This window comes from Ahaetulla prasina, chromosome 8, assembly GCF_028640845.1.
Source record: "Ahaetulla prasina isolate Xishuangbanna chromosome 8, ASM2864084v1, whole genome shotgun sequence".
NCBI classification, from domain to species: Eukaryota; Metazoa; Chordata; class Lepidosauria; order Squamata; family Colubridae; genus Ahaetulla; species Ahaetulla prasina.
In genome coordinates this window covers 16,634,503-16,646,622 of record NC_080546.1, presented here as the reverse complement: position 1 = coordinate 16,646,622, position 12,120 = coordinate 16,634,503, and the positions used below count along the sequence as shown (strand labels likewise).

The 12,120-nt window shown below is 39.3% G+C and overlaps 1 protein-coding gene across 1 annotated transcript in view; it reads right to left on the bottom strand.

Annotated features, from left to right (window-relative positions):
* AFF1 (ALF transcription elongation factor 1) overlaps positions 1 to 1,073 on the bottom strand; it is a 182,140-nt gene extending 181,067 nt beyond the window's left edge. The window contains exon 1 of the mRNA XM_058193874.1: positions 886 to 1,073. The gene's annotated coding sequence lies outside the window, so the exon portion shown is untranslated. The remainder of the gene's footprint in view (positions 1 to 885) is intronic.
* Positions 1,074 to 12,120: the final 11,047 nt, after the last annotated feature.

Genomic DNA, 12,120 nt, shown 5'->3' with positions numbered 1-12,120 from the left:
CAGCACGAACACACACACACGTTCTTCGCCAAGATTTCCAAACCCCCATCTAGCCCACGCAAAAAAGTGTGTGTGTGTAAGAGAGAGATCCGCGTGGAAACGCCCGACACGACTCGATCGTCTCTAGCTTCACTTTGAAAAGCCAGGATCTCGGGATTTGAAAAAAGGAAAAGGGGGAAAAAAACCGCAGGAAAAGTTGGAACAAACAAGGAAAAGGGAGGGGGAGGGGAGAGTGAGAGGGAGCCCTTTAATGAACCAAACCCTCTTCTCTCCCCCCCTCCCCAAACACCCTTCCCCCCCCTCCAGGAATAGAAATCTTCCTTCCAGAAATAGAAATAGAAGCCAGAATAGAAACTTTATTTTTTAATTACAATGCATTTTATATATGTGTGTCTGTGTATGTATATGTATACACACACACACACACATATAATTTAATTTGATTTTTTTTGCTGAATGGAAATCTTTCTTCTCTGCAAGCCAGAAATAATTTTTTTTTAATGTTTTAATTGCAGTGCATCATATATATATTATTACTATTTTTTGCTGAATGGAAATCTTTCTCTGCAAGCCAGAAATAGAATTTGTTTTATTTCTTAATTGCAGTGCATCATATATATATTCATTTTAATTTTTTTAATTGTTTTGCTAAATGGAAATCTTCCTTCTCTGCAAGCCAGAAATAGAAACTTTTTTATTTTTTAATTGCAATGTATTATATATATATATATTATTATTATTATTGCTGAATGGAAATCTTCCTTCTCTGCAAGCCAGCAATAGAAAACTTTCTTATGTTTTAATTGCAATGCATTATTTTATTTTTTAAAAAAATTGTGCTAAGAATTTATTAAGGGAAGGGGGGGGGAAATAGGTCTCTCTCACCTTGGCTAAATCCATGCAGTTCCCATCGGGAGGCGAGAGGCTAAGATCGGGGTGCCCGGAGCTTCTCCCCACCCTTCTCAAGCCAGCCGAGGCAGGTGAAGTGGGCGGGGAGAAGAAACAAAGTTATAAGAACAGTATTTGACGTTCGTTGGCTCGCTGGTTCTCCTCTCTCTCTCCAGCCAGGGGAGCTGTTACGGGAGAGCAGCTGGAACTTGGTCACGTGGGGGAGAGGCTGGCCCAGCCTTCTCGGGATTGGCCCCGCCCAAACCGACAACCCGGGAGCAAATTCAGACAGGTTCTAGCCCCGCCCCCACCCACCTAGGCATTGACGAGACGCCTATACACTTCGGGAGACCGCCCCGAAGTGTCTCCGGAAAAAGCCGAATAGTTGGGTTGATTGGTGGGGTGGGGGGTGTAACCCGTGTTATGGGCGTCATATTTTCAAGGGCAGGAATCCCTTGGGGACGTTAAAACTCCAACGTAGAAAAGCTACGGTGATTTTATAAATGCAAGGTTGTTTTTTTTAAATCTTATAATGCAGTTATTTTATCGTGCAAATTACAGACAGAGGTGTGTGTGTGTGTATACACACACACAAACACACACACACACCTGTCTAATTTGCACGATAAAATAATTGCATTATAAGATAGATATAGATATAGATATAGATATAGATATAGATATGTGTGTATATGTATATGTATATATATAACATTTACTAAGAAGATCGACGTGGAAGAGAGCTCGATTTCTCTGTCCGAAAGAACCAGACAACATGCAAGAAGAAAAAAAGCCACTTTCTAGCCCAGGGGTCTCCAACCTTGGCAACTTTAAGCCTGGTGGACTTCAACTCCCAGAATTCCCCAGCCAGCCAGCCAACTAACTTTGCAATTCTCACAGATGTTAGATTGTTTTTCAGATATACCTTGCATTAAATATTATTTTGCTCATTATCTATACTGGTCTACCACTGCAATAAAATTGAATTGAATTGGAACAATGCAATGAAATGTTGAATGAAGACTTTTAAAAAAAATTAAAGGGCAAAATACAGTTCTACAGAGGAATTATTGAGTCTGGTATCTGCACCTCTGTAACTGGTTTGGTTCGGCAGCCCAACAAGACAGACACAGAGTTCAGAGGATCATTAGAACTGCAGAAAAAACAATGGCTACCAACTTGCCTTCCATTGAGGACCAGTATATTGCACGAGTCAAAAAGAGGGCTATGAAAATATTTACAGACTCCTTGCATCCTGGACATAAGCTGTTTCAACTCCTACCATCAAAACGACGCTATAGAGCACTGCACACCAGAACAACTAGACACAAGGACAGTTTCTTCCCAAACGCCATCACTCTGCTAAACAAATCATTCCCTCAACACTGTCAAACTATTTACTAAATCTACACTACTATTACTATTAGTCTTCTCATCGTTCCTGTCACCCATCTCCTCCCACTTATAACTGTATGACTGTAACTGGTTGCTTGTATCCTTATGATTTATATTGATTGTTTCCTAGTATGATTCGATTGCTTATTTGTACCATATGACTATCATTAAGTGTTGTACCTTATGATGCTTGACAAATATATTTTGTCTTTATGTACACTGAGAGCATAGGCACCAAAGACAAATTCCTTGTGTGTCCAATCACACTTGGCCAATAAAGAATTCTATTATTATCTATTATAAAAATTTGCCCCTTTACCATCACCAAGTTATTCACTTGAAGCTGGTATTTGGGGAAAAGTGGATTTATTGAAACAATGAAGGACTAAAAGATTGTGCAGAACTCCTCTGGTCTCTGTTTCTACTTATCCAAGAGAGGTTTGCCTCACACTTAGTTTATTCTTTTTTTTTAATTGAAAAAGTTTTAACAAACAAAAACATTTCCCCCCCTTTTCCCCCCCTCCCCCCCTCAAAACCCCCTTCCCTCCTCCCTTCACCCCCCCACTCCCCCCACCCCCCACCCCGGCTTCCCGGGTCAATCACAAGGTATTGTTATACATAAACCAAACATAAAATAAAATTTTCCCTTCTAATCCAAGTCTTTTCATTTCCTAATCCCCCATTACATAAAATAATACATCCTAATTATTCAAAGGCAATCTGATATCTCTTAATCTGATATCTGTTTTGTAAATAATCAATCCATTTTTTCCATTCAATTAAATATCTTTCCTGCGTATTGTCTTTCAAAAAGGCTGAGATTTTAGCCATCTCATCCAAGTTAGTAACTTTCAATATCCATTCTTCTATTGTAGGTAACCCTTTTTTCTTCCAATATTGTCCAATCAACAGCCTTGCTGCTGTTATTAAGTTCAAAATCAATTTAGTCTCAATCCCTGTACAATCCGTTATAATTCCCAAAAGGAAAAATTGCGGCAGGAACTTTATCTTCTTCTTCAGGACATTTTGAATAATCCACCAAATTCTTATCCAAAAGGCCTTAATTTTCTTGCAAGTCCACCAAATATGAAAATATGTAGCGTCATCACAGTCACATCTCCAACATTTCGCTTGGATATCAGGATACATACATGATAATTTTTTGGGATCTAAGTGCCATCTATAAAACATCTTATAAAAATTTTCCCTTAGATTCTGTGCTTGTGTAAACTTACCATTTCTAACCCAGATTTTCTCCCATGTTACCAACATTATTGGTTCCTGAATATTCTGTGCCTATTTTATCATACAGTCCTTTACCAAATCCTTTTCTGAATCTATTTCAAGTAACACATTGTACAATCTCTTTATATGCTCCTGGGTCTGATTTCTAACTTGCTTTATTATTTGTTTATTCTTATTTTTAAAAATTTATTTAAAAAATTCGCTGAGATGAGGCCAGGCGAGAACCTAAAAGACACTGTGGAACCCTGAAGAAGCTTTGCAAGGTAGGGCTGTGAGTTGCAAATATATAAGTAACACTTCTCTGCCTTCCTTTGAGCTCTAAACTCTCAATTCGCCACTTGTCAAACTTGCATAATTTTGGCATCTTCTTGAGCACAACCCAAGGTGAGATATAGGAACTATTGTTCTTACTAAGTAGCATCATATTAAAAAGACTTAAAATCCATCCAGTTATGTTTTTCTTGAACAGATATTCTACCCCTGTAAAAATGTATCAGGCTTAATATTATTTTTGCCATTTTACTCCAGGGTTTTCATAAACAGCGGAATGGAAAAATGGGAGTTAGGAAGGAAGTTTGAGAAGAGAACAGCTGTTGCCCAGGGATAGATTTTCACAAACTGATCGCGATACCAAAACAAACTAACCTTGGGAGAAAAATAATAATAATAATATATTGTTTCCAAGAAAGGCAAAATGATATTTCAAAGCTTTTGCTATCCAAAACTTTGTGGGGTTTTTTTTTTTTTTTGGGAGGGGGAATCATTTTCTCCGCACCAACCTGGCTCTTGAACAGATTTAAAAAAAAATTAGGAAGAAGAGAAGATAGATATGCAAATTAATTGCATCAGAAAAAGATAGTTTTAAGATCAAATGTGCAAAAACGAATGGATGGATTCATTGTTGCAAGTTTTCGATCGTTTTGGTTTAGTCACAATTTGTGATTTAGTACAATGGCTTATGCAAACATGGTTTAAAGCAAACCATGGCTCCTGCATTTGTGTGGGTCCAATTAATGTAAGGTTAAAAAAAGGTAATTGTGCAAGTCCTCCAGTTTAGAAGAAGACACACTGCTTTGCAGTCCATCTGTGGATAGGGAGGTGACTTTGCAGTCCTAGTCTTGAAGTCCAGAATCTAGCACAATGGGGACATTGAAAGTCCATTCTTGTAATAACTGTGGATGTTAGTCTGTGACACTGACTGATGCCATTCATGGTTTTGGTGGCGCCTGTCTTCAAAGCTGGTGGAGGCATCATAACATAGACCTTGCCAGCGGGTTCTGTCAGCAATTGCAAACTTGAAGTTCCCTTGGTTGGATGTCAGTAATATAGAGTTTCTCTCAGTTTCTTAGTAGCACTTGCAGAGTCAACCTTGAGGTCTCTTCCCAGACTCCAGTACACGATAGAACAACTGGCGAGGCCTACAGAGGTCATCATTCGGACGACATGTCCCACCTATCTCATCTGGTCTCTAATAATTAGGTACTTGATGCTGGTGGACTCCCATGATCCAAGATCTCCATGTTGGAGACACAGTCTTGTAGTCATGAGGCAAATGAACTTTTTAAAGACAGCCTTCCCAGTCAGAATGTACCGTCTCTCACTTCCTATAGTCCTACCTCAAGGTTCTTGATACTACTTGGTTGAAGAAGCACAAATGTGACTATAAACAGTCACAGAAGTTATAACTTCTCTGACCCAATAACTGACTCCCCACTGCACACAACTTTGTAATTTAGTTATGGTTTGATAAGTCAAAGTTTTGTAGCTCCACATGGACTAAGCCACAAGACCTTGCCTGTATGTCTATATGGGTCAAGTTTGCATGAAACATGAGCTCAAAACCAAATCAATAACAAATCACCATGGCTTAGCTTGGTGTGCAAACCCGATCGGTATCTTAATCACAGGTCTATGGTGAAGAAAACATAGGAACACTTACGCATCCCTTCATGGTTGGCTCCCAGTCCTTCAGTGGTATGACATTCCCATTGCACAATTGCACAATTCCCCAAAATTTCTGGTAAGGAGTTCATTTCTTTTTCCACAAAGTTTGCTTTCATAAATCTCCCAATGAATCAGCTCAAAGGTTACTTCTGCTAGTATCCTTTGTATTAGTCTACTATTGCTTATTTATGCTATTCTTTTAACAAAGAATATCTTTGTTGGTCATCCTAGCGTAGAACATAGAATAATAAGATTGGAAGGGACCTTGGATGTCTTCCAGCAGTCCAACCCACTGCTGAAGCAGGAGAGCTTATATTATTCTAGAAAAATGGTTTTTCAGTCTCTTCTTGAAAACCTCCAATGATGGAGTTCCCACAATTTCTCAAAATAAACCATTCCACTGATTAATTGTTCTCACTGCCAGGAAATTTCTCCTTAATTCTAGCAAATGTGGATTACTGTTTATCTTCAATTAGAACAAAATTAGGAGATTTCTACAATTTCCCTAATAAAGTGACAACCGAGTAGGATTTGAAAAAAGAAGTTAAAACACATCTCCAATACTGTTTAAGATTGTTTAAAGATTAAGTTTAAGATCTAGGGGCTGCCGCAAAGAAGAGGGAGTCAAGCTATTCTCCAAAGCACCTGAGGGCAGGACAAGAAGCAATGGGTGGAAACTAATCAAGAAGAGAAGCAACCTAGAACTAAGGAGAAATTTTCTGACAGTTAGAACAATCAATAAGTGGAACAACTTGCCTCCAGAAGTTGTGAATGCTTCAACACTGGAAATTTTTAAGAAAATGTTGGATAGCCATTTGTCTGAAATGGTGTAGGGTTTCCTGCGTGGGCAGGGGGTTGGACTAGAAGACCTCCAAGGTCCCTTCCACCTCTGTTATTATGTTATGTTATTCAGACCTTCAGTGACCTCCAGTTTTTTAAAAGAAAGATTGCCAAGCTTATTTTTGTTCGGTTTTCACCCAACACAAAAAAAATCTGTGTTTGTGACAAAGAATGGAAATGGACTTCATTTCAAACAGCTGGAATTTATATTCCCCCTAAACAAGGAATTTAATAAACTTGTTTGTTTATTCTTCACAGCAAGCTTTGGCAGCATCCCTTGTGCAATTTAAACCCACTCCACACCTCAGGAGATTATAAACATTTGTTATTTTGAAAACGCTTTTCATTGGCACAGGGAATGTTGTGGTTCGTCGTTTTGGAGAATTACCGTCAGTCAAAAATACAGAAAATCAGATGCCTTCAGAGAGCCAGTTTGGTTTCGGGATGAAGGTCCTGGCCTAGAAACCAGGAGACTGTGAGTTCTAGTGTTACCTTAGGCATGAAAACTGGTTAGGTGACCTTGAGCTGGAGGTTCTTTTCTTAGCCCAACTCACCACACAGGGGTGTTGTTGTGAGGAAACAACAGGAGGAGGAAGGAGTATTCGGTACACTTGCCACCTTGAGTTATTTATAAAAATAATAATGGGTGAGATAAAAATCAATTGAAATCATGAATTCTTTTCTCATTCCCTCCAATATCACCACATCCTATAGATACATCATGTCTTTTTCTTCTCTTCCCTCAGTGTCCTTTTCCGGCTTCTAGTCATCATGTCCGATGGGAAGTTGCAAATTGTTGTTAAGTTGTTGTTTTTTTAAATGTCAAATGGCTTAGCCTTAGCTATTAATAAATAGATTACCTATTTCAAGTTCTCAAGGAGAGAGACTTCTTGAAAATTAAGAAATCTCTTCAAAAACGAAACTCCCACTTTCTTTTTTAGCCTGATGGTGATCTTCAAAACCACCAAGATTTATACCCTTTTCTACTTCCGCGTTTGACATTTGACATTTTCTACTTCCACGTTTTAACTTTTTGCTTTCGACAGCTTTGTTTCTCGGCACCCGCCAAGAAGAAATGCTCGAGGAAGCGATCTTTTGAGACGTATCTACTGTGGAATCCATAACTGGATGCCAGGTGCTCTCTCAGCTTAATAAAGTTATTCAAGTATGTCTTTCTTTTGGAATTTAACTCTGCCTTTCCAGCTGCTTTGGCCAACGCCGTTCCTTTGCTGGAATAACACTGAAAACTAAATAAACCCAGTTCTTGGCTGGCTTAAAGATTTGGCTGGCAAGGTTGAAAGGGAGTCATCTGGTGAACATTTTGTTCCTCTATAACCAAGCTTTTCTCCTCTCAGGCTGCCTGCAGGCAAGGCAGCGAACTTTGCCGTCAAACGACAACTCCCTATGTATGTGGGGACAAAGCAAGGCACTGGTCTCGTTCCAATACAAATGGAAGAAAATATTGTGGGGATAACTGGCTACCTTGCAAAGCAACCACTGGTGCCCCAGCTTAACTCAAGGGCATCGCTTTTCTCTATTTCCAGTGTTCAGAGGCCATGGAATTATTTATGAAGCCAAAATGACATCACACCACTGCCAGCAGGATGTATCAGCAGACAGTTGTACTTTTGCAAAAGAAATAACTTTGGGGGGGGGGGGGAATAACGCTACAAATTGAAGACATTCCTTGGCTTTGTGACAATGACTGCTGAGATGAAAAGCAGAACGCCAGAATTAGCGGAGGAACAGAACGGGCTGCCACCATGATGAATCTTCTAACTCCAGAGCTCAGGGTGTTAACTTCAATAATGTGTAGATAGAATGTGGTTACACATCGGTGAAATATTTTTCTATGGCTATTCAGAGCCCATCATTTACTGGAACGTTACATCAGGGTTTTTTTGTTTTTTTTTACACATGTAAAAAAAACTTGACTTACAACCATTATTGAACCGGCAGTGATGGTCATAAGTCAGGACAGTTGCAAAGGAAGTCACCATATGACCAGTCCATTTTTATGACATTTTTTTTGTGGCGGTCATTAAGCAAACCCATTTGTGTTATGGGCGTTTTTGTTGGAAACTATAAATAAATGCCAGTATTCACTTAACAACCGCAATGGAAATTCTTGTCTCAATTGTGGTTGCAAGTCGAGGACAACCTATACATGAAAAACAATTAAAGATAAAAGGTGGCATGCAGGACAAACCAGATGAACTGAAGCAAGGCCTGGGTGAAGAGCAAGATCTTAACGGGTCTTCAAACAACACTAGAATGGAGACCACTCAGATCTTATAGGGAACCTCATTCCAGTGTAATTGCCACAATTCCCAGCAATAGCAATAGCACATAGACTTATATATCGCTTTACAGTGCTTTACCTCCCTCTCTAAGTGGTTTACAGAGTCAGCATATTGCGCCCCAACAATTTGGGTCCTCATTTTACCCACCTCAGAAGGATGGAAGGCTGAGTCAACCTTGAGCCTGGAGATTTGAACTGCCAAATTGCAGGTAGTCGGCAGTCAGCAGAAGTAGCCTGCAGTTCTGCACTCTAACCACTGCGCCACCATGACTCTTTGGAAACTACAGAGTATTGGACTCCAGAAGGCCATATTATGGGATTACTGTACTTTCTCTGAATAGAAATCTCTCTGCTTGTTGCAAATGACATCCACTCCACGCAGCATTGATGTAGTTTAATTATAATGATTTGCAAGCCGCCTCCTTTAAAATGAGCAAAAGGTAGTGATTCATCACTTAAGTGCTTGGCTAAACTGGAGAGCTCAGTGTGAAACAATTGAAGCTGATAGACACAAATGAACAGGAGTGTTCTTGGCTACTAAAAAAATAGCACAGGTAGAAACAGAAGAAATTAAGATAGTAATAGCACTTAGACAAGTAGTGGGATTCAAATCCTGGCGCTACTGGTTCATTATCGGTAGCACACAAGTGCGCTCACTTGCTTTGTGAGCGTGCGGCTCTCTGCACATGCACAGAGCATTTTTGATGATGTCTGGGCGGGTGGGCAGAACCTCCCTCCACTGCCACTACTGGTTCGCCCGAAACGGGGAGAACTGGTAGAAACCCACCACTGACTTAGACTTATATACCACTTTTCAGTGCTTTTACAGCCCTCTCTAAGCGGTTTACAGTCAGCACATTTTCCCAAGAATCTGGGTCCTCATTTTACTGACCTTGGAAGGAGTCAACCTTGAGCCTGGTGAGATTTGAACTGCCAAATTGCAGGCAGCCAGCAGTCAGCAAAATTAGCTGCAGTACTGTATTCTAACCACTTTTGCCACCACAGCTCTTTGATGGTATCTACAAGACCATACATTCTGTTTCTTATCCTCTCCCTCTCTCCCTCTCCCTCTCCCTCCCTCTCCCTCTCTTTCCCTCCCTCTCTCTGTCCCTCCCTTTCCATCTGCCATTTCGTTTTTTCTTTAAGATTCCTTATTCCTGTGATGTAGGGTGGTACAGTATCTCAGCTGTTAAGACACTAGGCTTGCCGGCTAGAAAGCCAACAGCCGAGGTTCGAGACCCAAGCCACATGCAATGGGCTGAGCTCCCTTCCTCACCCCAGCTCCTACCAACTTAGCAGTTTGAAAGCATGCAAATGCGAGTAGATAAATAGGTACCACTTCAATGAGAAGGTAACAGCACTCCGTGATGTCATGCTGGCCACATGACCACAGCAATGTCTTCAGAGAGAACTGGCTTATGGCCTTGAAACAGAGACAAACACTATCCCTCTATAGTTGGCAACGGCTAATGGAATGAAATCCGCAGGATTCTTTATTCCTACTGTGTACTGATGCTTTAGTGATGAGCATTGATTCTGGTTTGGAAAGAAATATGGCAACGCTAAGCTGATAGTGAATGTACTACCAAAGTTAGACCAAGGCATTATCAGGTAGTCCTCAACTTACAACTACAACTGGGACTAGAATTTCCATTGCTAAGCAGGGCAGTTGTTAAGTGAGTCAAATCAGATTTTATGATTATTATTTTTTTGGCATTGTTCTTAAGTGAATTCCTTCAGTTATTATGTGAATCATATAGTCATTAAGCAAATCTGGCTTCCCCCATCAGCTTTGCTGCCTGGGAAGGTTGCAAATGGTGATCACATGATCTGTGATCACTATGTTTCAGTTGTCAAGCACCCAAATTTTGATTGCCTGACGGTGGAAATGCTGCAACTATTGCAAGTGCAGGAACCGATCAATCGTAAGTCACTTTTTCAGTGGCATCATAACTTCAAACAGTCACCAAACAAATGGTTGCAAGTTGAGGACTGCTTGTACCAACCATTGTACCTGAGTTTACACAAAAAAAACAAACCAGCTCAGATTAGAATCTAGTGTAGTGTTTTTCAAACTTGGCAACTTTACAATGTGTGGACTTCAACTGCCAGAATTCCCCAGTCAGCACTGAAACGTTGAAGTCCACACGTCCTAAAGTTGCCAAATTTAAAAAGCACTGATTTAATGGTCAAGACCACTAACGTCTTTTAATTATCCATCATTATTAAATGTTGCTGTTGAAAACACAACGCCACTAGACGGAGTCTTGACTTCAATTTTCGGAGAAGTCTTGTTTACAACCTCAACTTAGCAACTGTAGAGCTTCACATTCGTGATTTCTGAATACTATAATTTCTTGGAGGATTGGCCTTTTAAATTATCTAGTAAATACCCTGGAGAGAGGCTGCTAAAAGGTCAGCTTTATTTCAGAAAACTTCTGAACAGAGCAAGAAGTTCATGGAATTATAAGAGGTGGGTATGGAAATAAATTCTACATTATTAAATTATCATTTTTTGATAAATCGATAGATAGATAGATAGATAGATAGATAGATAGATAGATAGATAGATAGATAGATTATAGATAGATAAATAGCTAGATGATAGCTAGATAGCTAGATGATAGCTAGATCGTTAGATAAATAGATGATAGATAAATAGATGATAGCTAGATAGCTAGATGATAGCTAGATAGCTAGATGATATAGATAGATAGATAGATAGATAGATAGATAGATAGATAGATAGATAGATAGATAGATAGATAGATAGATAGATAGATAGACAGACAGACAGACAGACAGACAGACAGATTGAATTCTTTATTGGCCAAGTGTGATTGGACACACAAGGAATTTGTCTGGTGCATATGCTCTCAGTGTATATAAAAAGACAAGTTACACTCATCAAGAATCATAAGGTACAACACTTGATGATAGTCATAGAATACAAATAAGCAATTGAATCATACTAGGAAACAATCAATATAAATCATAAGGATATAGCAACAAGTTAGAGTTATACAGTCATAATTGGGAGGAGATGGGTGATAGGAAGGATGAGAAGATTAATAGTAATAGTAATGCAGACTTAGTGAATAGTTTGACAGTGTTGAGGGAATTATTATTATTATTATTATTATTATTATTATTATTATTATTATTATTATTATTATTATTTATTTATTTGATTTTTATACCGCCCTTCTCCCGAAGGACTCAGGGCAGTGTACAGGCAAAGTAAAAACAGGCAATACAATATACAATTTAAAATGCAAATTAAAAAACGTATTTTATAATTGGCCTAAAAATTTAAAATATATAATAGACTAAAACCCCATTTAAAATTATTAATAGAAAATTTAAAATCAATAAAATTTAAGCCAGCCCCGCGCGAATGAAAAGATGTGTCTTCAGTTCGCGACGGAAGGTCCGAAGGTCAGGTATTTGGCGAAACCCGGGGAAGCTCGTTCCAGAGTGTGGAGCCCCACAGAGAAGGACCTTCC